Here is a 24125-nt window from a genome sequence, read left to right on the forward strand (position 1 = left end):
TGTGAAATGATAAAAGTTCCCCTTTTAAATTATAAGATGTATACTTATTAGCATAAAGCAAAAAGCTTCACTGTGAAGCGTTTTGAAAGGTCCATACTGATCTCATCGCAGGCTGAAAGAAAGTAGACACTGGTCAACCTGCTCTAAGAATAGAAAACAAACGTAATTTCTCTGGATTACACTTTTCAACTGAGTTGATTTTATTAAACCTTAAATTGACTTCATCAAGACATGTTGCAATCAAACCCACAGTCACGGGGATGAAAGGAGAATGCCAACTTCAAGTGGAACATATTTACAAGAAGCAATTTTTTAACAAATACTTCATAGTGCAAATGCTTAATATCCATATACATTTTCTGTAAAAGGATATCTTTGTGTCTAATTATGGTCTTAATTTATTTTCCTTTTAAGCATATTATGATCAAAAGATCAAAGATTCTACTTGCATAATTCAGGACATTTTGGTATTTTTATAATATGAATTTTCTGATGGATCACAAGATTATTCAGAAATTAAGAAAATTTTAAATATAATGTACAAAATATCTTAGTTACAGAACTATACATTCAAGTGTTTTAAAAACATCTTTAGATGATCAAATTAGAACAAAATTATGCTATGTATTCTTCCTCAAAGTATTTCCTTTTTTTTCTGCCATTATTTTGTTTTTATTAACTTTTGCTCCCTATTGAAGTGAATTCAATGGATATTTATACTTCCTAATATGAGAGATGCTGAAAGAGACAAAAATGATTAACCAGACATAATGCCTCATAAATTAGAAACATTCCTGTGTTTAACCTGATTTTGTTATAATGCTGAGTGAAGAATATGTTATTGTAAGGCATAAATAGCATGTTGTGGAAGAGAAAATAAAGATTAATACTTTCTGATGACAGTAAGGAATATTTTATTGAGGAGGAGATGTTATTTCTCCTTGACACTGAAAAATGTTTAAGTCTCAACATTAAATACAGTCAAGGAGAAACATTTGACAATATCTTTAAAAATGTTAAAGGTTATTTTTGGAGTAGTAATTCCATATCTAGAAATTAACCCTTAGGGAAGATGTATTCATGAATGCACGATTGCCCTATTGAGCATATTATTAAAGCATTTAAAAATAATATCCATCAGTAATATCTGATTATGTAACAAACACTATAGCTAAATGAAGGCACATTATTCATTCATTAAAAGGAACTAGAGAAATCTATATGCACTGGTATAAAATGGTATCCAACATATATTAATAAGAGACAAAAACATTTTCCAAGAAATATTACGGTTATACTTATTAATAAGCATATCCATAAACACAACTAGAACATTTGTATCAACTCTTTAATTGTACTTTTTTGTTGTAATTTGAGGGAATATCAAATATCAAAAATATATTTTTGTAATCAGAATTTTTAACCATACAAATTCTACTTTGGGGTTTAGAGAACTATTAAGATATTCACTGATTTCCCTAAATACTTCAAGGTCTTTTCTAGGAATTATCTGATTTTATTTTCCTTCATAGTGAAATATATTTAAAGGTACATTCTTTACTTATGTTTGGCTCCTTATCTCCTATTCTGTGCACAAACCATGCTTTCTCTTTGCATTGGTCCATTTTCACACTGCTATAAAGATGCTACCCAAAACTGGGTAATTTATAAACAAAGATTTAATTGGCTCACAGTTCCACGTGACTAGGGAGGCCTCAAGAAACTTAACAATCATGGTCGAAGGTGAAACAGGTACCTTCTTCACAAGGCAGCAGGAGAGAGTGAGCTAAAAATGAGAAGGGCAAAGAGCCCCTTAAAAAATCATCTGATCTCGTGAGAACTCTCTCACTATCACAAGAGCAGCATGGGGGAAACTGCCCCCATAATCCAATCACTTCTCAACAGGGATTCCCCCTCAACACCTGGGGATTACAATTTAAGATGAGATTTGGGTGGAGACACAAAGCCTAATCATATCATTCTTTGTACTTTACCTCACCATAAAGTTTCAAAGAAAGGAAAAGAAAAAGAAAAGAAAGAACATTGGAGAGGAGAGTAGGGGAATGGTGGGGAGCAGAGGGGAGGGGAAAGGATGGAAGAGGGAAGAGGAAGAAAAAGTGTCTCATCTTTTCAATGTAAATTAAAATGCAATTTTTTTTTTCAGGAATTGCCTGAGAGTACCCTTCTCTATCATTTTCTTTTCACTTCTCCTGTCTTCCTTGTCTGCTTTTTTGTGTTTTGTCTGCCTTTTAGCAGTAGCAAAGACATTTGTTGCTTATGCAACATTCATTCCATTCTGTACAGCTGCTAACAAAATTGAGATATTCACAGCCTCCTTCACTATTCAGGATATATATATATATATATGTATACACACACACACACACACACACACACACTCCACTAACACAGAGGTAGATCCTGAGTGAGCTGAGCCAATCACAATAGCTTCATTATCTGGTTGCCATAGATTTAAGAGTGCCTATGGGTTATGGTTCTGTTCAGTGAGACTTTAAAACACATCTCTTATGGTACTTCTGGGGAAAATTATCTTATTAATAAAAATAGATCATAAATATGAATATCTTTCTGTCTCTTATTTTGCCTTATTTTAATATGGTATCTGTAACTGGTGCAGTATTTTGTAACCATAGCAGAGCCAACCTAAGGGCAGAACCAAATTAAGGATGGTAGAGCATAGAGATAAAAAAGAAAAAAAAAAAAAAACAGTGTCCTTGATGACAGTGTTGAGCCATAAAATGAAACAATCTAGAAAACTGCCAATATTGTCAAGGTCGTCTTATTTGGAGCAATTCTTTTCTTGTTGTTTAAGCCAATTCAATTTAAGATTCACAGCCCAATGCATCCTACCAAGAGAATGGCTATGTACACCAGAACGCCTCATTCACCACCTGTCATTCTCAGACCATAAACTATCGTGGGTGGAGGAACAGACAAAGCCCTAGCTTCAGCTACTGCCTCAGAATTGTGGTTTCCAGGTCTCTAGCTCAGATTTATCTGCTAGATACTTAGCAACAGAGTATATTCTCTCTTGGAAACTTCACGTTAGTGGTTCATGGGTATTTTACAGTTAATCTGTTCTAAGTGAAATCAGTCTTCTCTCTAACCTCCACCCAAGTCAGCAACTTAGAAATTATCTTAAATTTCTTTCTTCTTAAATATTTATCTTTTCAGTCAACAAATAATGTTGAGTCTATCTTATTAATGTAACTTATCTGCCCAGAGGCATTATTGTGGTTTAAAATATGGATACCTGAGGTAAATTTCCCAAGTTTAATTTTATCTTGGCTATTGATAAGCTGTGTACTAGCTGTGACCTTGAGTGAATAACTTAATCTCCCTGGGCCTCATTTTCCTTATCTGTAAAATAAATATGGCAATAATAATATATATTAATAATAAAATATGTCATATAGGTTTGTGCAAATTAAAGGCATTAATAAATGCAAAACATTCAAAATACTGAAAGTCCTCATTAAATCTCAGCCTTTATTATTATATTATTAATTTACTTCTTGATGTATATTCTCTTCACTTCATACCAGTAGCACTGTGTTAAACACTCACTATGTTTTATATGAATTAAAGAACTATATTTCACTGTCTCTTAGATCAACCTTATGCAACCCATTCCCATAGTTTGAGAGGTCTCATCCAATTCTTGCTTCTTTCTATGACCTTTCTCAATAAAATCTCTTCACATAACTCCAGCATGGACTTGTTCCATGACTCCAATTGCCAATGTCATTAAATCGAATCTCTATAGTTCAGCATGCAAGGCTGTGACACTACCCCACAGGAACACTAGACTGTCTCAAACAACAAGATATTGGTGAATGCCATAACTGGTGACTGGAAAGCATTTCTCTCTCTTCCCAATGATTAGCTCTTATTTGTCATTCAGGCTCAGCCAAGTTACCACTCCTCCAAGCATTTCTCTGTATCTCTTCAGGGTTCACTAGACACCCATGGCCTGTGAATAGCTGACTCTCTAGCATATCATTTTCCCTGTATTACAAATGACTGTTTGTGTGTCTTGACTGTTTTTCTTTTCTTCTTATTTTTCTTGAGATGTATGCTATGTGGAGTCAGAGAGTGCATATTTTATTTGTGTATCTGTAGAACCTAGGACAGTGAGTGGCACACGACAATCCTTTCATAAATATCTTTGTTATGGGCTGAATTGTGTTCCTCCAAAATTCGTGTTTTGAAGTCCCAACCCCTATTACCTCAAAATTTAACTGAATTTGGAGATAGAGCCTTTAAAGAACTAATGAAGGTTAAATCAGGTCATGTGGATGTGTCCTAATAAATCTGACAAATGCTTTTATAAGAAAAGGAAATCTGGAAACGCAGACTCCAGTAATTCACAAATGCAAAGAAAAGACCATGTGAGGGAACAAAGAGAAGATAGCCATCTGTCAACCAAGGAAAGAGGCCTCAGAAGAAACTAAACCTGCCAACATTTGGACCTGGGACTTCTAACTTCAAGAACTGTGAAAAAAACAATTTATGTTAGTTAAGCTACCCTAGTCTGTGTTAGTTTGTTATGGCAATCCTAACAAACTAACATAGTGTTAAAAAATTAAAGAGCTATGCCTTACTGTTTATTTCTAGCTATCTGAAAATCTACTAACCTAAAATCTACCAATTCATTTTAAATACCAAATTAACTCAAGATAATTTCTCTTTTCTGTGAAATCATTCAATTTACATAATTAAGTTGGCAATTAATTTAAATGGATCTATTAAAAACCTCATTTATTATTTGAACTTATTCAATAAATTTATTCAAAAAATATTTATTGGCTGGTCGCAGGTGGCTTACTCCTGTAATCCCAGCACTCCTGTAATGCCCACGAGGTGGGCAGATCATGAGGTCAGGAGATCGAGACCATCCTGGGCGACACGGTGAAACCCTGTCTCTGCTAAAACTACAAAAAATTAGTCGGGCGTGTTGGCAGTCACCTGTAGTCCCAGCTACTGGGGAGGCTGAGGCAGGAGACTGGCGTGAACCCAGGAGGCAGAGCTTGCAGTGAGCCGAGATCACACCACTGCACTCCAGCCTGGGCGACAGAGCGAGACTTCGTCTCAAAAAAAGAAAAACTAAAATAAAAATAAATAAAAGAAAGAAAGAAATATTTATTGCAAAGCTACAAAGTGCCAGACTTTGTAGTAAAGAATCAGGACACGTTAATGAACAGGAGACTTCTCTAAAGCAGCTTATATTCTAATGTGGAGTATCAAAATGTTTTACTGTTATCTGTTAGGTCCAATTTTTCTTCTTTTTCTAAGAATGTTATAACCTCTATTCAATACCCTTAGACTTTTCTCATATCTTCCAGTCTCAAAAATACTGAAAACATTTTCTTGAATCTGAATATTCTCTTTCTCTATTATTGTATTCTGTCTTACTCATTCTCTTCTTTCTCTCGTTTTCTTAATCTTTCCCACATTCTCCCAAAAAAGTATATATGTATAAAATTACATATAAACTATATAGTTTCTCTCAAATTTCACAGATATTCCAACTATTCCATTCTGGCTTCAGACATTTGAGATTTTCTGTATGTTAATGCTAAGAAAATGGAAATAAGCACTGTAATATGGATATAAAATTTCACCATAGTAGTCTGTTTTTCCTAATTATGTGGTGCTTGCTAGTGAAATTTGACCCAATGAGGTTCCCTTTGAGTCAAATACTGATGACTACTGTTTCACAGATACTGCTTAGGTGTGCTTGGTAAAGTGAGTAAATGTGCTTACTTGAGTTTTTCTTATTGAATCAAAAATGAAAATGAAGTACTCACTCCCTATCTCACAATTAATACATATTTAAATCACAAAATTAATTTACAAGATCAAGACTGTACTTTCCCATTTTGTTGGAGAGTGTGGCAATCAAAAATATCTTTTATACCTTGTTGGTTTTTATTTATTTCAAATAATTCTGTAATATAAGTATTACTAAAATTAAATTTTGCAGTTTTGTTTCTAAGTGCATTTGACTTCCCTAAATGTGTGTGGTTGTGCATGTGCCTGTTGTGTGACCATAATTTTCTCTTAAATGAATAAAGACAACCAGTTACTCATTCTTTAATTTTATAATCTTCAGATAAAATCTAATAGGAAGGATCACTATAAGAAACATTTTAAAGAACCTCTTAATGGTAATGTGACTAAGATTAAACTGTATTTGTTTCATAGATTACATTAATACAGATAATCTTAGGAAAGAAACTAGAATTTTAATTACTGTGTGAAGTTATTTGGAAGTTGCTGGATGTAAAGATTAGCAGATTTCATTTTGTTATTTTTTTCTTTTTTTGAGATGGAGTTTTATTCTTCTTGCCCAGGCTGAAGTTCAATGGCACAAGCTCGGCTCACTGCAACTTCCACCTCCTGGGTTCAAGCAATTCTACTGCCTCAGCCTCCCAAGTAGCTAAGATTACAGGCATGCACCACCATGCCCAGCTAATTTTGTATTTTTAGTAGAGACAGGGTTTCTCCGTGTTGGTGAGGCTGGTCTTGAACTCCCGACCTCAGCTGATCTGCCCACCTTAGCCTCCCAAAGTGCTGGGATTACAGGTGTGAGCCACTGTGCCTAATCAGCACATTCCATTTTTAAAGGAAGGATGTATGTCAATTCTAAAGTACACTTCAAATAATATTTCTTATGGTTTGTGAACTTCCTTTTTTAAATGTTCTTATACTAAAAACAATAAAAATAAATTATTAAAAGGAGTGTTAGGAGTTTGCCCATAAAATGAAATTAAGGATATTTCACATGAGCTCCTAAATAAAGTTGAAAGCAATTACATTAACATAATTATGTCATAATTCCCTAGGAACTAGTACATAAATTAACATAGGATCAGAAGCTCAAGTAACAAAACAAAATTAAGAATAATAAAGCTGCCCCTCAAAAGCAACTTATGTTTAGTAAATGATAAAATTTGAGTACCAATTTTATTAATAGTTAAACAATTTATTCTCTCTTACATAATCTCACTAAATAGTCAAAAGGGTACAGGATGAGAATAGCAAATCATTTTTTGAAGAACTGCTCAAATATGATTGTAGTCATATAATGTAGAACTTATGAATAAAGAGGGAATGTAGGTTCTAAATTTACATATGTGAATAAAATAATTAAAATTTTCTATCAACATTGATACAAACACCATGAATGACAAAAAACAGAAGAAAAAATGCTTTGTGATCTATTTTTTGTTGATTTTTAAACTACGTTTCTTTCATCTAATAGTACATCCTATTGTCCTTCACTCAATAAATCAACAAATGTTTATGGAGTTGTTTCAGGCACCATGATAGGCTCAAGGGAAACAGCAATAAATAAAAGTCTTCTCATTTGTGGAGTTCACATTCTAGTAGAAGGGGAAGAAGAGTAAACAAGTACATATATTATGTGGTGGTTGATGTTAAGCATTATGGAGAAAAATAAAGATCAAGAAGAGTGGAAGGGGATTTTCATATTAAACATATGATCTCTTGATCCAATGATTAAGATTATGTGTCCATTTTTTTAAGATTAATTCTAAGATTATGTGGATACTTCCTGAGGTTCTTGAAGGCTGGGTAATTGAAAAGAGCTTCATGAACATACTTGCGAAAACTGGAGAATATAGCCAGCATAATGAGACTTGCATGGTCAGGAAGGGATGCCTTGTGGCACAAGTACAATACCAGCTGGACTGTGAGATAAAGAAGTGTATATGATGAACAAATACCTGAGTCAACATGCTTGGCATGCAAAGCACAAGTCTGAATGGTGGAGGACATATTGTGAAATGATTGCTTAGGACAGAGAAGTTTTTATTGGATCATGAGAAGCTTTGGATTATATAATATTAGATTCATAACATATAATCCATAAATTGCTTCTTTATAACATTACAAATTGTGTTTATCTTCCCTTGAAGAGCTAAAAGGGGAGCAACATTTAGAGACAAATCTTAATGTGCACTGGGTTAAGGCTTTTGTTTTAGGAGAGACAGTTTGCTCTGTAAAATAAATGTGGAAGGAGAGATCTAGTTTATATTTTGCATGTTGGCATTGCAATCCCTCATGATAGCAACTGTTTTTGTTAATGATTTAATATATGTAGTTACATTGGTACCAAAGTCCAAATGATATGCTATCATGAAGAAATAACATGTGGGGCTCAATATAAATAAAAATGCTTTTATTGTAAGAAAGTGTCAACTCAACTATGCTGGACATAGTCTGTGCTTTACTAGTTTACTCTAAAATCCTTTTATCTATTAATTGATACTAATGTATAGATTATTATGCCTTTATATGAAAAGATGTTATACGAGAAATAATGTGAATTACTTGAAGGAAAAACAAGACACTAAATACAGAAAAATGGGAAGCTGATCATCACATAAAGTTGAACTTTCATGCCCTTTAAAAGGAGAACTGACCCCATTATTTAACAGCTTACGGATGTCCCAGTGAACAAAAATAGCATTGTGTCAAGTCTTCATTTGTAAATGACAAAAGCTCACATTTTATCATTTGGCCCTGATACAGACTTAAATTGAAGTCATTTTAATCAAATAATTGTGGTTCTGGAAAACAGAACACAATTTGTAAAGTTAAAAAGAACCCTTTGAAATTTCCCACATTTAAAGCCTTTATTAATTTCAGGTCTAGACTAAACAGAGGGAACATATGAGTGACATAGTACTGCCTTCCACACTTGGAACATTTCTTTTATCATGTATTGAGAACAAAGTCACTATTTAAACCATACTGGAATGGTAGACTTTAAAACTTTCTTTCAAAATATATCATATTTATAAATCATAGTTTTTCAGTATAGTTATATGTGGTATACTGTTTTAATAAATCACGGTGATAAACTACAAATCCTTTATTACAGACAACTTATTGACATTATAAATGGAACCACTTGAGCATTTCTTTATCAATAGCAATATATTCACTTACATCTCAAAAAAGTCAACAAATGTCACATTATACAAGTGAAAACAGCACAAAAAAAGTGAAAAAAATCAAAGGAATAAACTAACTATATGGGAAAAATTAAAATTGCCCATATCTCTGTAATCAGAAGTACTAAGAAATAACCAGAACTTCTAGTATTATAATCAACAGTGGTAGAAATACAGAAATGTAATTATAAGTGACAGATATATGAAAATATTATCAGCAGCAGAAGTTTGGAACAATCATGTAAGTCTTTAATGGAGTGTTTAAATAGATATATATTTAAGTCTATACAAAGATTCAAAAGGCTGGCTATCCGATTTACAAACAACTATTAAACCTACAAAATCATGATTATTCTCCAAATCTCATGATTCTGAGTATGAATATTGGGGATGGGGTATGCAAAACCTCATAAAAGTTGGATATTATTCTAAGATTCAAATTCCTTAACTTGATAAATCTTGCTTTTCTTGCAACTTTGTGATACCTGGGTATCAAACCATGTCATTACAACTCTCTTAGGCCTTATAAGTGGCTCTTTTCTGAGTTCCAGCCAATTTCTGAAGTGAGTAACAGCTGGTAATTATCTAATTTAATCCATTCAGCTGCTCCCAACTTAGACAATAAACATCTTTAGCTCTTCATTACAACCATGTGTAGAAATATCTGAACGCAAGAAAGTAATTATACTACTTCTTGAGGAAGGTATCAGTAATCCTGATTGTATAAGCATAATAGTTTGCCTGATTTACATTTACTTTTACTTAAAGTGATCATAAGGATAGTCTGTCTGGTGATAGACTAGCACTTCTATGCCCATTTTAGAAAATTCTAGCATTTTAACATTAGGATGACCACACAATTTATTGATTAAACTATATATCTTTTGATGATGAGAGTGAACTCTATTAATAATTATATTAGGACATGAGTTACAGTCTATAGATAAGATCACCACATTTCTAGATATCAAAAATTATAAGATATGGAAAGAAATTAATAATTTAAGAAATAGATGCATCCTAATTCCTCATATTCTTCTCAGCAGAGAAAGGAAAAGCTGTATCCTCCACGTTTAGCAAATATAGTTTTCTGTATCACAAAAACAAAAACAACAAGGGCTTTCAATATTTGAAAACTAAAAAAGTTTTTAAAAGTTATTTCACAGTTAGCTGTTTTTCATGGGTTGAGAAATCTTTTAAATCTAGAAGCAAGCTTTCATATTGGAATTAAACAAGTTTTTCTTCTTAGAAACAAGACAAATGCCTCTTTCCCCTCTAGTGACAAGAAAGAAAGGAGGACTGGGGAAGGGAGACTTGACTGGGTTTTTCTGCACCCTAGAGCTTCAGCATTAAAAAAAAAATCATAAAACCATTCAGTGTAATAGTATTTTTGTCGGGTGGAAAGGCACGTGAAAGGGTAAGAAGTATAGCAATGATTTTATAATCACTGATCACAACTGAAAAATCTTGTGTGTTTTTGGCTTATCTTCCTCTCAAATCATTGCAGTGGATATTTAAAATATTCCACATTATACTGAAAACTCTTCTCCCATTATTCCCCATTCTTATTTCTCAGGAAAAATGACTTAGAAGAAAGAAAAAAACTCTCAGTCTTTTACCTATTTGAGAAAATTATTTTAAGATAGCATTATATGAAGACTAGTAAAATATAATTAATATCAGCGTTGTTATTAGAATCTGGACACTTCTATGAGTCTCTTTGTACTCATCTAATGACTATGAAATTTCTCCTTTTGTCATGTTTTTCTCATTGATGTTATGAGCAGAAAAATTAAAAATCTGAATTTTAATGGTTTAATAAAATTTAAAAAAATAAAGATTGTAATGCTTTATTTTGCTTCTGTATGACCCCTCTGCCGATTCCATTCTTTGTCTACTTTCTTACTATTTCAGTCATTTTTAGCATGGATAAATAACTGGTAAGTGATACTGAAATGAGTTATAGGATGATAAAATTGAAAACCATTTTAAATTTCTTCTTTTTTGGAAGACTTCTAATAAATGATAAAAGCCACAACATATCAATTCTTATAACTCATTAGGATTGCTCCAATAAAAATATACAAAATTAAAATGAGTCCAAAAGACTCTGATGACAAGAATTAAAGGTAAAAGTTTGATGTCACCCTACTTGGAAAAGAAATATGCTAATGATATGTTAAATATGACAAAATATTAAAAATGTAGGAATATGTATGGCAGAGGAATGAGCTATAAACCCTAACTCTGCACTGATGACTATTACAGAAAATATAATTGTAGTTTCTTCCAGTATTTCTCAACTTATTGAATGCTATGTCTTATTTGTATTTGTAACTGTTTTCTTCATTTATCTACCAGGTCTGTAGGTTATTTGGTGGTTGTTGCATTTATCATTTTATTCACAAGATTCAGCATATGAATGTAGTAGCTCCATAGAAATGAGAAGAATAAACATCAACTCTATTCTTGAGTCTTCTTCAGTAACTGAGTAGACATAGAGTTGTATCCCTTGGAGATAAGAATAAATGTTATAGTCAACTGTTTGTGAGAGGGAAAGAAAAGACAAGGTTAATATTTGAGACATTACTTCCGGTATTGGCTGACTAGAAGTCCAGAGCACTCATCACCCTTACAAAGACAGCCAAGACAATTTTAAAATCTACATTTTTTAAAAAAGTAACTGATATAAAGTGCTGGAGTGCATAAAAGGAGTAAAAGACAACCTGGTGAGCCCAGAAACTCAGGATGGCCACATAGAGAATGCAAGGAATCACCGGGCCTCCACCACCTCACCCCAAACCAGGATTAGCTAGGAACCAGAAGGTCCTTCTTCCCATAGTGAGGAGATAAGCAAAGGGTCCCAGCAGCCCCCATTGAAACCCTGGACAAATACAGGTCTCTCCACTGGGGTCCCCTGCAGTCCTCACAGACACTAAGCCCAGCTGAGGTTGCTGCCTGGAGTCCACACAGCTGTGCTCCTCAGGGAAGGAGCCAACACTGTGTCCTGCCACCCCTGTGGCCAGAGTTGCTACTGCACTATGCCATTTTGGAAGTGGAAATACCACTGGAGTGTGTCTTGCTCTGGGATTGATTAACCATGGCTCCTCTTCATCCGAGTCTAAGCCCTGCTGAAGCACCCCAGCCCAGAGGCTCAACATCCCCAGGCTAAGCTGTTACACAATTCCCATGGGGCCAAACGTGGGTGGAGCTGTTTCTCCTACCCCTTCCCATTGCCTCCTTGGGCTAAAGCTGAAGCAGTTCTCTGCCTCCTGGGAAAACAGTACCTTGACTGTTCATAGCAGCCATGCCTCATGGCACCTAACTTGAAGCCCTGTCTTACATCTCAGGAAACACATCTTGGGCGCCCAGAGTGGTAACACACCCCAACTCCTAAGCTGAAGCAGTGTCTTGCATCCCAAGGAAAAGGCACCTAGACTTCCCAGAATAGCCATGCCCCCCAGATCTGAGCTGAAGCAGCACATTGCCTGGGGAATTCACACCCTAGTCTAGCTGAGCAGCTGCATATCCCAGGGCTGAGTTGATGTGGTACCCTCTGTCGAGCTACCCATAGTAGCTGAGCTGACACTCCGCTCCACAGCCAAACAACTCTATTATCCTGTTTTCCTGGAACTGTACTAGCACCCTAGATTCTAAGCTATTGAGACACACTTTCCTTGGAAGTAGAGCAATGGCTGTGCAGTTTTCTGCCCCCAAAGGCTCAAAGAACAGCTGTGTTCTGACGTCTGGGGTACTGCCTGCTGTAGCATCTGGTGTTACAGACTCTAGGACATTGCTGAACCTAACCAATGCAGGATCTAGAGTCATGACTACATGGACTGTCATTTCATGGGACCCAATTTGCCGCTGAGCCCTATGAGCTCTGTTTCCTGAATTACAGTCATGTCTTATACCCTGTGCCCAAACCTGCAGAGCACCTCCTCTTCCCTGGATTTGGGCCAATGCTGTGCCCTGCCACCCAGGAGTAGAATCACAGCTACAACTCAGGGCCCTGGGTTCAAGCTTCTTGGAGCTGCTTCATTGCCTCAGAGTCACAGGATCCTGACTCTGTGAGCAACCTACATCCAATCGTGAAACAGAGAGTGCATCTGCATCCCAAGGCCCAGGGGCCACAATAGGTTTGTGAAACTCTGAATCTGAAACTCTGGCCCCACATTGCTCTGAGCACCTGTCCCTGGAACCAAGTGTTGCTGCAGCAGTTTGTAAGTGTTGTCAGACCTGACACCAACTTGGACCTCTCCATGAAGTCTCCCCATTGTGAGGAAAATGAGACTAGCAGGACTCCAAAAGCCTGTGACACTGAGGACATTAACAATCTACACAGGACACAGACAGGTAATTTTCCAGAAGCTGGAATGTGTGGAAAGTCACGTGACAACATGATAGCTGGGTGGACAGCCAGTTTCTGTCATGGCTTAAGGTTATTCAATTGGTCAGCTAGATATGGATATATTTTAACAAAACATGGACATTCAAATATAAAATTAGGCAGGAGGCTTTATAAGGGGCCTGTGCATGTGAAGGCCCTGAACTTAATGACTTCATGGTAATTCGGTCTGTGGTGATGGTTACATGAGACAAAGAACAGAGGAGGAATTTATTAGATTCCTGATATTTAAATCTGTTTGCCAGAATCTGCAGAAAGAAAGAAAATCTATACCTGGGTTTCCTAGAAAGCAGACCCTGAGGCAAAAGTAATATGCCATTGCTTTACTAGGGAGTAAAGTACCAGGGAAGCAAAAGGATAGAAAAGGGAAGTGAACCAGAGGAGGAAGAAATATCAATAAAGAATTCATTGCTGAACTGACTACTGCTTAACATGAAGCATGATTGGTTGCTCACACTCAAGGGTCCAACCTAGTGCATCTCAGGGAGTCCTTCTGAGAACTATACAAATAAACTCCAGTGCAGTTCCAGATATGTATTGCAAACAAAATCCACTGCAGTTCCAGATATCTCCTAAGACCAAATCTCCTAAGCAATGAAAGCAAAAGTGTTCCACTGTCCTACTGGTTAAAAGTTTACCCCATATATTGGACTTCTAGGTAGTGCACAAATGGTACCTTTGATAACCAAAGCTTTAGCATCAGTAGGAAGTCCTGGGCATGATGTAAGACATGTACCTTCTCAAGAATGGTTGTACCCATAGAGGTTGATGAGAATTCAAACAGAAATGATTAACATGATATGCACTTGACTTGGAACAAAAGGGCAAAAAGCCTGGAGACGGTGGAGATCTAGAGGATATGAAATAGTGTGTAAGAGAAGTCATACACAGGGGATAAACTTACAGAAGAGATTAAGTATAATCAACAAAACATGGTACCTTAGAAAATCTAAGTTAACAATCTAGGGCAGAAATGAAAGAATAGATTCTAGACTACTATTTACATGTCAAATCAAAGAGGTAGGGTGTAAGTACAAAATCATAAAATTACAATTCATATAATTGAAAAATGGCATTCATCTAGCTTAGGAGATATCTGGATAACATGTCCCGATGGGTAGCAGAGTGCCTGAAATATAATAGATACCCAGTAAATAGCTCTGAAAAACTAAAGGCAAACACAACAGAATAATATATAATTTACTTTTATATTTATTTTGAATTGTGACATGCATAGAAGTAATAAAACCTTCTATTTCTCTTTTCTACAACACATCAGGTTTATCCTGTAGGCTCAATATACTGTTGATTGATATAATATACTCATTCAAGGGCGGTGATGAAGAAATATGTCTACTCATTCACTAAACATCTGCTTCCTATTGGTAAAATTTTAAATTTTATTCTTCCAAATGTCTGCTTTAGAAAAATATCTTTGTTATGATAGAACATCTTCCAAAACCATAAAAATACTTTCAACTGAGAAAATGAGAATTGTTTAGAGCATTTTTCACTTGCAAATAAAAGAAACCATCAGCTACTATTATGAAAATTGGTATTGTATTGTCACTGAAAATAAAATTCATGATTCAAGATATTTTCTTTAAATCTTGTATATTATCTGGTTCCTGGTTGGCATGCCTCCTTTTCTCATATTTAGAAAACAGTTGTACTAAAACATAAGTATATTAAAACATCAAAATAATAATGAAAATGGTGGTTAGTTCTTTGGTCTGCATGAGAAATTAAGAACATCACAAAAACAACAGAAGGGTGGTCTTATCTGTTGACTGGCATAAAGCTGTAACTGTTTTCAGGGACAGATGGTCCTCATTAAGCTTTATCTATTAGAAAATAAGCTTCATAATGATAGCTTCTATCACATGGCACCATTAGATAAGATGTTTGAAACATTACTGCAATTTAAATAGGCTCTTAAATAGGTCAAGTTTCCTTAACAACAAATATAGGAGTTTATATTTGTGTTATGTCCTTCAGAACAACCGTATTTTCTGTATTTGCTACTTAGACATATTCTTAAATGAGGCCAAAGCTGATCACTTATGCCCAACATAGGTCAACTATTTCATACAATGAAAATACTTATTTTTAATAGAAGTTATTATTTAAATCACTTTTAGGTTAACATAAAAATTGAATGAAGAGAGATTTTCCCCTACATATGCATGACTCCTCACTTAGCAATATCTCACACCAGAGTGGTACATTTTTCAAAATGGCTGAACCTACAAAGACATATTGTTCTTGTCCAGAATCCAGTTTCTTACCCAGAATCTATAGTTTACATTTCTCTATAGTTTATTGATGTTGTACATTCTATGTTAATGGGCAAATTTATAATCACACAGATCCACCATTATGGTATCGTACAGAGTAGTTTGAGTACTTTCACTGCCCTAAAAATCCTCAGTGCTCTGCCTATTCATTCCTCCCTCTCCTCAACCTCTGAAAATGATTGATCTTTTTACTGTCTCCATAGTTTTAACATTCCCAAATTGTTATATATTTGGAAACCTATAGAATGTAATATTTTCAAATTGGTTTCTTTAACTTAATAATATGCATTTAACTTTCCTCTTTTTTTATGGTTTAATAGCCAGAATTTTAGTGCTAAATAATATTCTATTATCTAGATGTACCACAGTTTATTTATTTATTCACCTACTTCAGAGCACCTTGGTTGCTTCCAAGTTTTAGCAATTATGAATAAAGCTGTTATAACCAATTATGTGCAGGATTTTGTGTAAACACGCTTTCAATTCCTTTGAGTAAATATCAACTAGAGTGATTTCTGGATCATATAGTAAGAATATGTTTATCTTTGTAAAAATCTGCTAAATTGTCTTCCAAAATAGCTCTACCACATTGCATTCCCACCATCAATGAGTGAAAGTTCCTTTTGTTCTACATCCTTGCCAGCATTTGTGTTGCTTGTGTACTGAATTTTGGACATTCGGTATACAGTAAGTATCACGTTTTTTTTAATACTCATTTTTCTGCTGAGGGAATTTGTTACTACGAGACTTGCCTTACAAGAGTTCCTGAAAGGAGCATTACATATGGGAAGGATGGACCATTACCAGTCAAACACACTCAAGTACACAGACCAGTGACACTATAAAGTAGCCACACCAAAAAAAATGTGCATAATAACCAGCTCATATCATGATGGCAGAACAAATTCACACTTATCAATATTAACTTTGAATGTAAATGGGCTAAATGCCTCCAATTAAAAGGCATGGAGTGGCAAGCTGAATAAAGAAGCAACATCCAATTGCATGGTGTCTTCAAGACACCCATGTCACATGCAATGACACCCATAAGCTCAAAATAAAGGGATAGACACAAATCTACAAACAAATGGAGAACATAAAGAGGCAGGGTTGCAATCCTAATTTTAGACAAAACATGATAGAGGGTTCAATTCAACAAGAAGACCTAACTATCGTGAACATATATGAACCCAACACAGGAGCACCCATAATCATAAATCAAGATCTTAGAGACCTAAAAAGAGACCTAGATTCCCACACAATAATAGGAGGAGACTTCAGCACTCCCACTGATAGTATTAGACAGATGATCAAGACAGAAAATTTACAAAGATGTTCAAGACCTGAACTCAGCACTGGAGCATATGAACGTAATAGACTTCTATAGAACTTGCCATTCAAAAACAAGAGAATATACATTATTCTCGTTGTTACATGGTATATACTGTAAAATCAACCACATTATTTCAACCACATCATCAAATATAAAACAATATTCATCAAATAAAAGAAAAAACTGAAATCATACCAACCACACTTGACTACAGTGGAATAAAAATAAAATTTAATACAAGGAAATTGCTCAAAATCATACAAATCACATGAAGATTAAACAACCTGCTCTTGAATAACTATTGGGTAAATAATGAAATTAAGGCAGAAATCAAGAAGTTCCTTAAGTTGAAAAAAGAGAGAAGATTCAAATAAATACAATTAGAAGTGATAAAGGGAATATTACCACTGACCCCACAGAATACAAATAACCCCCAGAGACAACAATGAACACCTCTATACACAGAAAAGCCAGAAGAAATGAATAAATTCCTGGACCCATGCATTCTACCAAGACTGAACCAGGAAAAAATGTAATCCCTGAACAGATCAATAATGAACTCCAAAATTGAACCCGTAATAAATAGCCTACCAACCAAAAAATGAGCAGGGCAAGACAGATTCTTAGCTGAATTTTACCAAATGTACAAAAAAAAAGACCTGGTACCATTTCTACTTAAACTATTTCAAAAAGTTGAGGAGGAGGGACTCCTCCCAATCTATTCTAAGAGGCCAGTAACATTCTGATACCAAACCTGCCAGAGACAACAACAACTACTTCCAGCCAATATCCTTGATGAACATAGATGCAAAAAATTCTGAACAAAATATTACAAAACTAAATCTAGTAGCACATCAAAGTGCTAATCTGCGGCAATCAAGTAGGCTTCATCCCTACTTCAAACTTATACTACAAACCATACCAACTTCAAACTATACTACAGGGCTACAGTAACCAAAACAGCATGATATTTCTACTAAAACAAACATGAACACTAGCGGAGCAGAATAAAGAGCCCAGAAATAATGCTGCACACCTAGAACCATTTGATCTTTGACAAAGCTGACAAAAAACAAGCAATGGGAAAAGGACTTCCTATTCAATAAGTGGTGCTGGGATAACCTGCTAGCCATTTATTGAAGATTAAAACTAGACCCCTTCCTTACACCATAATCAAAAATCAACTCAAGATGTATTAAAGACTTAAATGAAAAGCCTAAAACTGTAAAAATTCTGGAAGATAACCTAAGAAATGTCATTCTGGACATAGGAATGTGCAGAGATTTCATGACAAAGATGCCAAAAGCAATTGCAACAAAAGCAAATATTGACAAATGGGATTTTGTTCACAGTAAAAGAAACTATCAAGAGAGTAAATAGACATCTACAGAATGAGAGAAAATATTTACAAACTATAGTCCTGACAAAGGTCTAATTAATATCCAGAATCTATAAAGAACTTAAACAAATTTACGAGCAAAAAAAAAAAAAAACCCATTAAAAAGTGTGCAAAGGACACGAACAGACACTTCTCAAAAGAAGACCTACATGCAGCCAACAAGCCTATGAAAAAAATGCTCAATGACACTAATCATTAGAGACAGGCAAATCAAAACCATGATGAGGTATCATCTCACACCAGTCCAAATGGCTATTACTAAAAAAAATAAAAAATAAAATAGCAGATGCTGGCAATGATGCAGAGAAAAGGAAACACTTATACACTGCTGGTGGGAGTGTAAATTAGTTCAGCTAGTGGGGAAAGCAGTGTGGCAATTCCTCAAAGAACTTAAAACAGAATTACCATTCAACTCAATAATCCCATTATTAGGTATATACTTAAAGGAATATAAGTATCTTTCTAACATAAAGACACACACATATGTTCATATCAGCACTATTCACAATAGCAAGACCATGGAATTAACCTAAATGCCCATAAATGGTACACTAGGATAAATAAAACGTGGTAAATACACATTACGGAATACTATGAAGCCATACACAAAAAAACAAGATCATGTCCTTTGCAGCAATGTAGATGGAGCTGGACACCATTATCCTTAGCAAACTAATGCAGGAACAGAAAACCAAATACTGCATCTTCTCACGTATAAGTGGGAGCAAAATAACGAGAACACATGGACACAAGGAGGGGAACAACAGACACAAGGGCCTACTTGAGGGTGAAGGGTGGGAGAATGGAGAGGAACAGAACAAATACTTATCAGGTACTATTCCTAGTACCTGGGTGATGAAACAATCTGTACGTCAAACTTCCATGACCTGAATTTACCTATATAACAAACACCTGTACATGTACCCCTGAACCTAAAATAAAAATTAAAATAAAAAATAAAATCAAGGTATGCGTTTTTCATATGCTGCAAATTTTACTTGTATATAATTTCCATTTTACAAGTTGTATATGTTCGTTGTAGAAAAAATAAAATATAAACAAAAGGAAAATTAAAGTCAACTGGCTCCATACCTGTATTGTCACTGTAATAGCATGTTACATATTTTTTAATCAAAAAACTACTACTAAGAAGGGGAAACAACAAGGCATACAGTTGTAACACATGATTGTATCACACATTTCCATAATAAGACTACAATTCTGAGCATAGAAATAACTCATACTAATTAATAAGAAATATTTAAACAGTCCAATAGACAGTTGGGCAAGAAACTTGAATTGCTATTTCACAAAGAAACTATCGAAATTGCCAATAAATATGAAAATGATTTCAGAATAATTGGTCACCAGGGAAATTAAATTAAAACCACAACGAAATACTCAACACATTCTTCAAAATGGCTTAAATTGAAACTGATACTGCAAAGTATTGACAAAAATATGTAACTACTAGAACGCTCATACACTACTGATGGATCTATATATTAGCATGACTCTTTTAGGAACTTCTTTGTTTTCATCTAGTAAACTTGATTATATTCATAACCTATGACTCAGCATTCTACCCCTGGGGTAGGTACCCAGTAGAAATGCATACATGTGTGCACTTCAAATATAAGAATGGTTGTAGCATAATCATTCTTTGGAGCCAAAAGGTAGAAACAATCCAAAATTCTCAGTGGTATACATTCTTTGACAGCTTCTTAGGGCAACCTCTCTCAAATTTCAGTGTGCATCAGAATAACCTAATAGTTATTAAAACACATATTACTGAACCCTAACTCCCAGACTGCATCGAAGCTCAAATTCTCCTTCTACCAAGCCTTTCTTTTCTCCTCCCTTTTATTCCCTTCAAGAGGGAATAAAGTCACATGGTTTATATGGTGTTGGTTTTTGGTGTCAGTCTGTTTTTGGGGAAGTCCAACTTGAAAAGCAAGTTTGTTACTTTTTTTGTAGTTGTTTTATTCTAAACACATTCATTTTTACTGCTAAATTTGAGGTTGTTTGCTGTGTTTCTCTTTTGATGTAACTTTCTAATTTCACTATTATTACAAAATAATGTGTCCTACAGACTTTCACTTTCTACCAGATTTTCTATCAGATTTTCGACCTACTACATGGAAATGGAAAGATTGATAGGATAATTAGGAAATGTTTATACTCTCTATATAATGTGTAGCATCTAAAATAGATCCACTAAATTAACCTTATGTAACATATTATAGTTATTTTTACTTTGTCTACTTGTTAAATAAAACTCTGCAAAAAAGTGTCTAATGTCTTTAACCATTATGAATACTTGTTTCTTTTCAATCATATAGCAGTATATTTTGCATATTTAATATAATATTGTTTGTTGCATAAAGTTTTATTTATTATGTATAATTCTACTGTAGATTCTGTCTTTGACTTATAAGAAATAGGTTTTTGTTTTTCCTTTTATTTTGGGGTATGTTAGTAATGAGTAGTATAATTTCATGCAGGTGTTTTAGTTTTGTTAATTATAGCTTCCTCCTTTCTGGGATTTTGCTACCTCAGTTTCTAGCTTGGCATCTGTAACCATCATCATCTGACACTTCAGTTTAATAAAACCATAACTGACTGCTTGCCTTCTAGCACTCAGCATCCTAAAGGTGGTAAAATACTCTGAGTGTTAGAGACACACATATGTGGATCTCACCCAGTGAAGTCCCCTTTTTAAAAAGTCAGGCCTTCAGTTTATGCCTGCTTTGGGTTGTTCTTCACTGCCTTTGGACAGGTTACTGTTTGGGGGTTTTCTTTTAATTGGGAGTAGGGGAACTAGGTCCAAAGTTTATCTGAGGTGTCTTAGCTTCTTACGAGTGCTACAACAGAAACTCCCTTGTATTAGTATATTTTTAAATAACTGAAGATCTTTATTTTGGTCTAAATGTACTTACATTTTCAAAGATACATATGTAGACTTCCCTACATAAGTGCCAAAATAGCGACACTTAAACCATAATCTCTCCACAGTTCTTACTAAAATGTGCCATTTAATTTTTCAAGCAGCCCACAGGTTCCCTTTCCATAGGATTCAGATATCAGAGCAGAGGTTTTTGGAAGAACAATCAGGTAATATGGCAAAAGCAAATAGCCCTCCTACCCAAACATCAAGGATGTGTTAGCTGGATAAATCTATCTTTATCACTCTTTGTGGGATTAAAGTCAATTACTCATTAATACAAACTTAAAGAATGTAAGTATGCCATACAACAATCCCATTAACTTATTTTTGTAGTTCATGACTATATTTTTTGATTATCCAAATACAGGAGTAACAGAATTTTTTTAAAGTCTATGTGCATGAGCTTCTCTTTTTAAAATTTTAATCATAAAATTTTAATCGTGAAGTTTTAAAATATGGAAAATAAAAATGATGATAGATGGACTCATCAACTTGATTTTATGTTATGGACATAATTTTAAATAATAAGATGTTAAAAGTACAGTTGAAGATTTTCATTCCTTTCCAGACTGTCCTCCTTTTCTTAGTGCTGAAATTGATTTGTTCTACCTAAATGAAATATTTATGTTTTTACTATATGCATATAACCAGCACAATAAAGTTACTTTAATCTTTTGTTATCTCAATCTTTCCTTTTCTCTTATTATTTTGTCACTAGTTTAACAATTATTTCCATAGCACTCAATCACAAACTTAGATATCTAGTTACAAATATTTCAAATTATTTATTTATTTATTTATTTTCTGAGACGGAGTCTCGCTCTGTCGCCCAGGCTGGAGTGCAGTGGTCGGATCTCAGCTCACTGCAAGCTCCGCCTCCCGGGTTCACGCCATTCTCCTGCCTCAGCCTACCAAGTATCTAGAACTACAGGCGCATGCCGCCGTGCCCGGCTAATTTTTTGTATTTTTAGTAGAGACAGGGTTTCACCATGTTAGCCAGGATGGTCTCGAACTCCTGACCTCGTGATCCGCCCGCCTCGGACTCCCAAAGTGCTGGGATTACAGACGTGAGCCACCGCGCCCAACCTCAAATTATTTATTTTTACAACTTTATCAAAGTGAGAACGCTTCCATCTATTCCTGGTTTTATGAGAAGTGTTTTGTCAGGAATATATGCTGAATTTTATTAATCTTGTATGCATATATTGAGATAGTCACGTTTTAATTATTTAATCTGTTAATGGGATAAATTTAATTTATAGACTTATTACCATTAAAACATTATTAAACATATGATAATTTATAAGTATTTGTTCATTTATATCTTAATAGTTAATTTGTAATTCAAGCTTCTATAATTGTAATTTCTTTACAAATTATTCAATTCCAGTTTCAAAGCATCAGTGGCCCCATAAAATGTTTTTGGAGAAGTCTACATATTTCGATATTAACAGGAATCATTTAGAGATTTAAATTTTCTATCCTAGAAAATTTGAAATTGTTAAGCATTAGTTTTAAAATGATCTGAACCTGTTGCATTTTTGTAGGCAGATTTGTTATTAGTGATTCAATGTCTTTATTATGATACGTCTTTCTTTTTAAATATTTTGCTATTTAAAGATTCTAGAAAATCTTGCATTTTGTCTAGGTTTTCAATAGATTGAACTAAAAATTTATATCATATTTTAAATTTTTCAATTTAAATTTATTTACCAATTTATTTGTCATATTATGTATTGATGCTTTGTTCTTTTCCTTTCTTTAATAATCAATCATGCCAGGTGGGCTCTATTTCATAAGCTTTTTCAAAGAAATAAGTGTGGTTTATTGTTACAAACCTACTCTTTTATTACTGTTTCTTGAACTTATTTGCCTAGTTGCATCTCCTCTTTCCATTTTCCTTGAGTTTCTAGATAATTAGTAAAACAAACAAACAAACAGCAAGCAAACAAACTGTACCAAATCTCAGTGGCCTAACACCATACAAGTTTGTTTCCTGCATACCTCACAGTGTGATGTGTGTTGGTAGGGCTCTACACTGAGCAGCCATTCAGGCATCCTGGCTCTTTTCTTTTAATGGCACTGTCATCTTCCAGGTTTTCAGGGCACTCTGCGGCCTGTTAACATTGAGGCGGGGGAAGGAGAACACCAGAAAACTCAATGCCTGTTCCCACCTACCTTGTCCGAGACATGAATGATAAGTCTGTTTGTGTAGTTACCAATATCCCTTTTCTGTCTTCTCACACACAGATCATATTTATCTTTCTCTAAGGGAAAAAAAAAAATCTAAAATTTCATCCAGCCACTAAATCCAGCTTAATATTTATAGTCTCTGGGTGAAAGGCAGTCTTTTCCATCAGATTTATAGTGACTTCTCATTTTCTCATGATCTATGATCTAAACAGTAAGTTACATATCACCTGTTTAATGGTGTACTAGGGACAAGATAACAATAACAGACACTTCCACTTGGTAGAGGAAAGCCTGGAGACACACACACTCACAGCAATGCTGGAATCCTGCTGGGAGGGTGAAATAAAAACCAACTGCCATAAAAATGTGAGAGAATACTGATTCTGCTTTCTAGGAAAAGCATCCTTGTGTAGGCTTTGGTCATTTATGTGGCCTTTACTTCCAAAATCTTGGAGGGTTTTCTTTATCCATATCCTCAATGTAATATCTGAAGTGGGTGTTGTGGGACATGATGTTCTTCTGGCTACATGGTCTTTGCAGTTC

This window comes from Rhinopithecus roxellana, chromosome 18, assembly GCF_007565055.1.
Source record: "Rhinopithecus roxellana isolate Shanxi Qingling chromosome 18, ASM756505v1, whole genome shotgun sequence".
Classification (NCBI taxonomy): Eukaryota; Metazoa; Chordata; class Mammalia; order Primates; family Cercopithecidae; genus Rhinopithecus; species Rhinopithecus roxellana.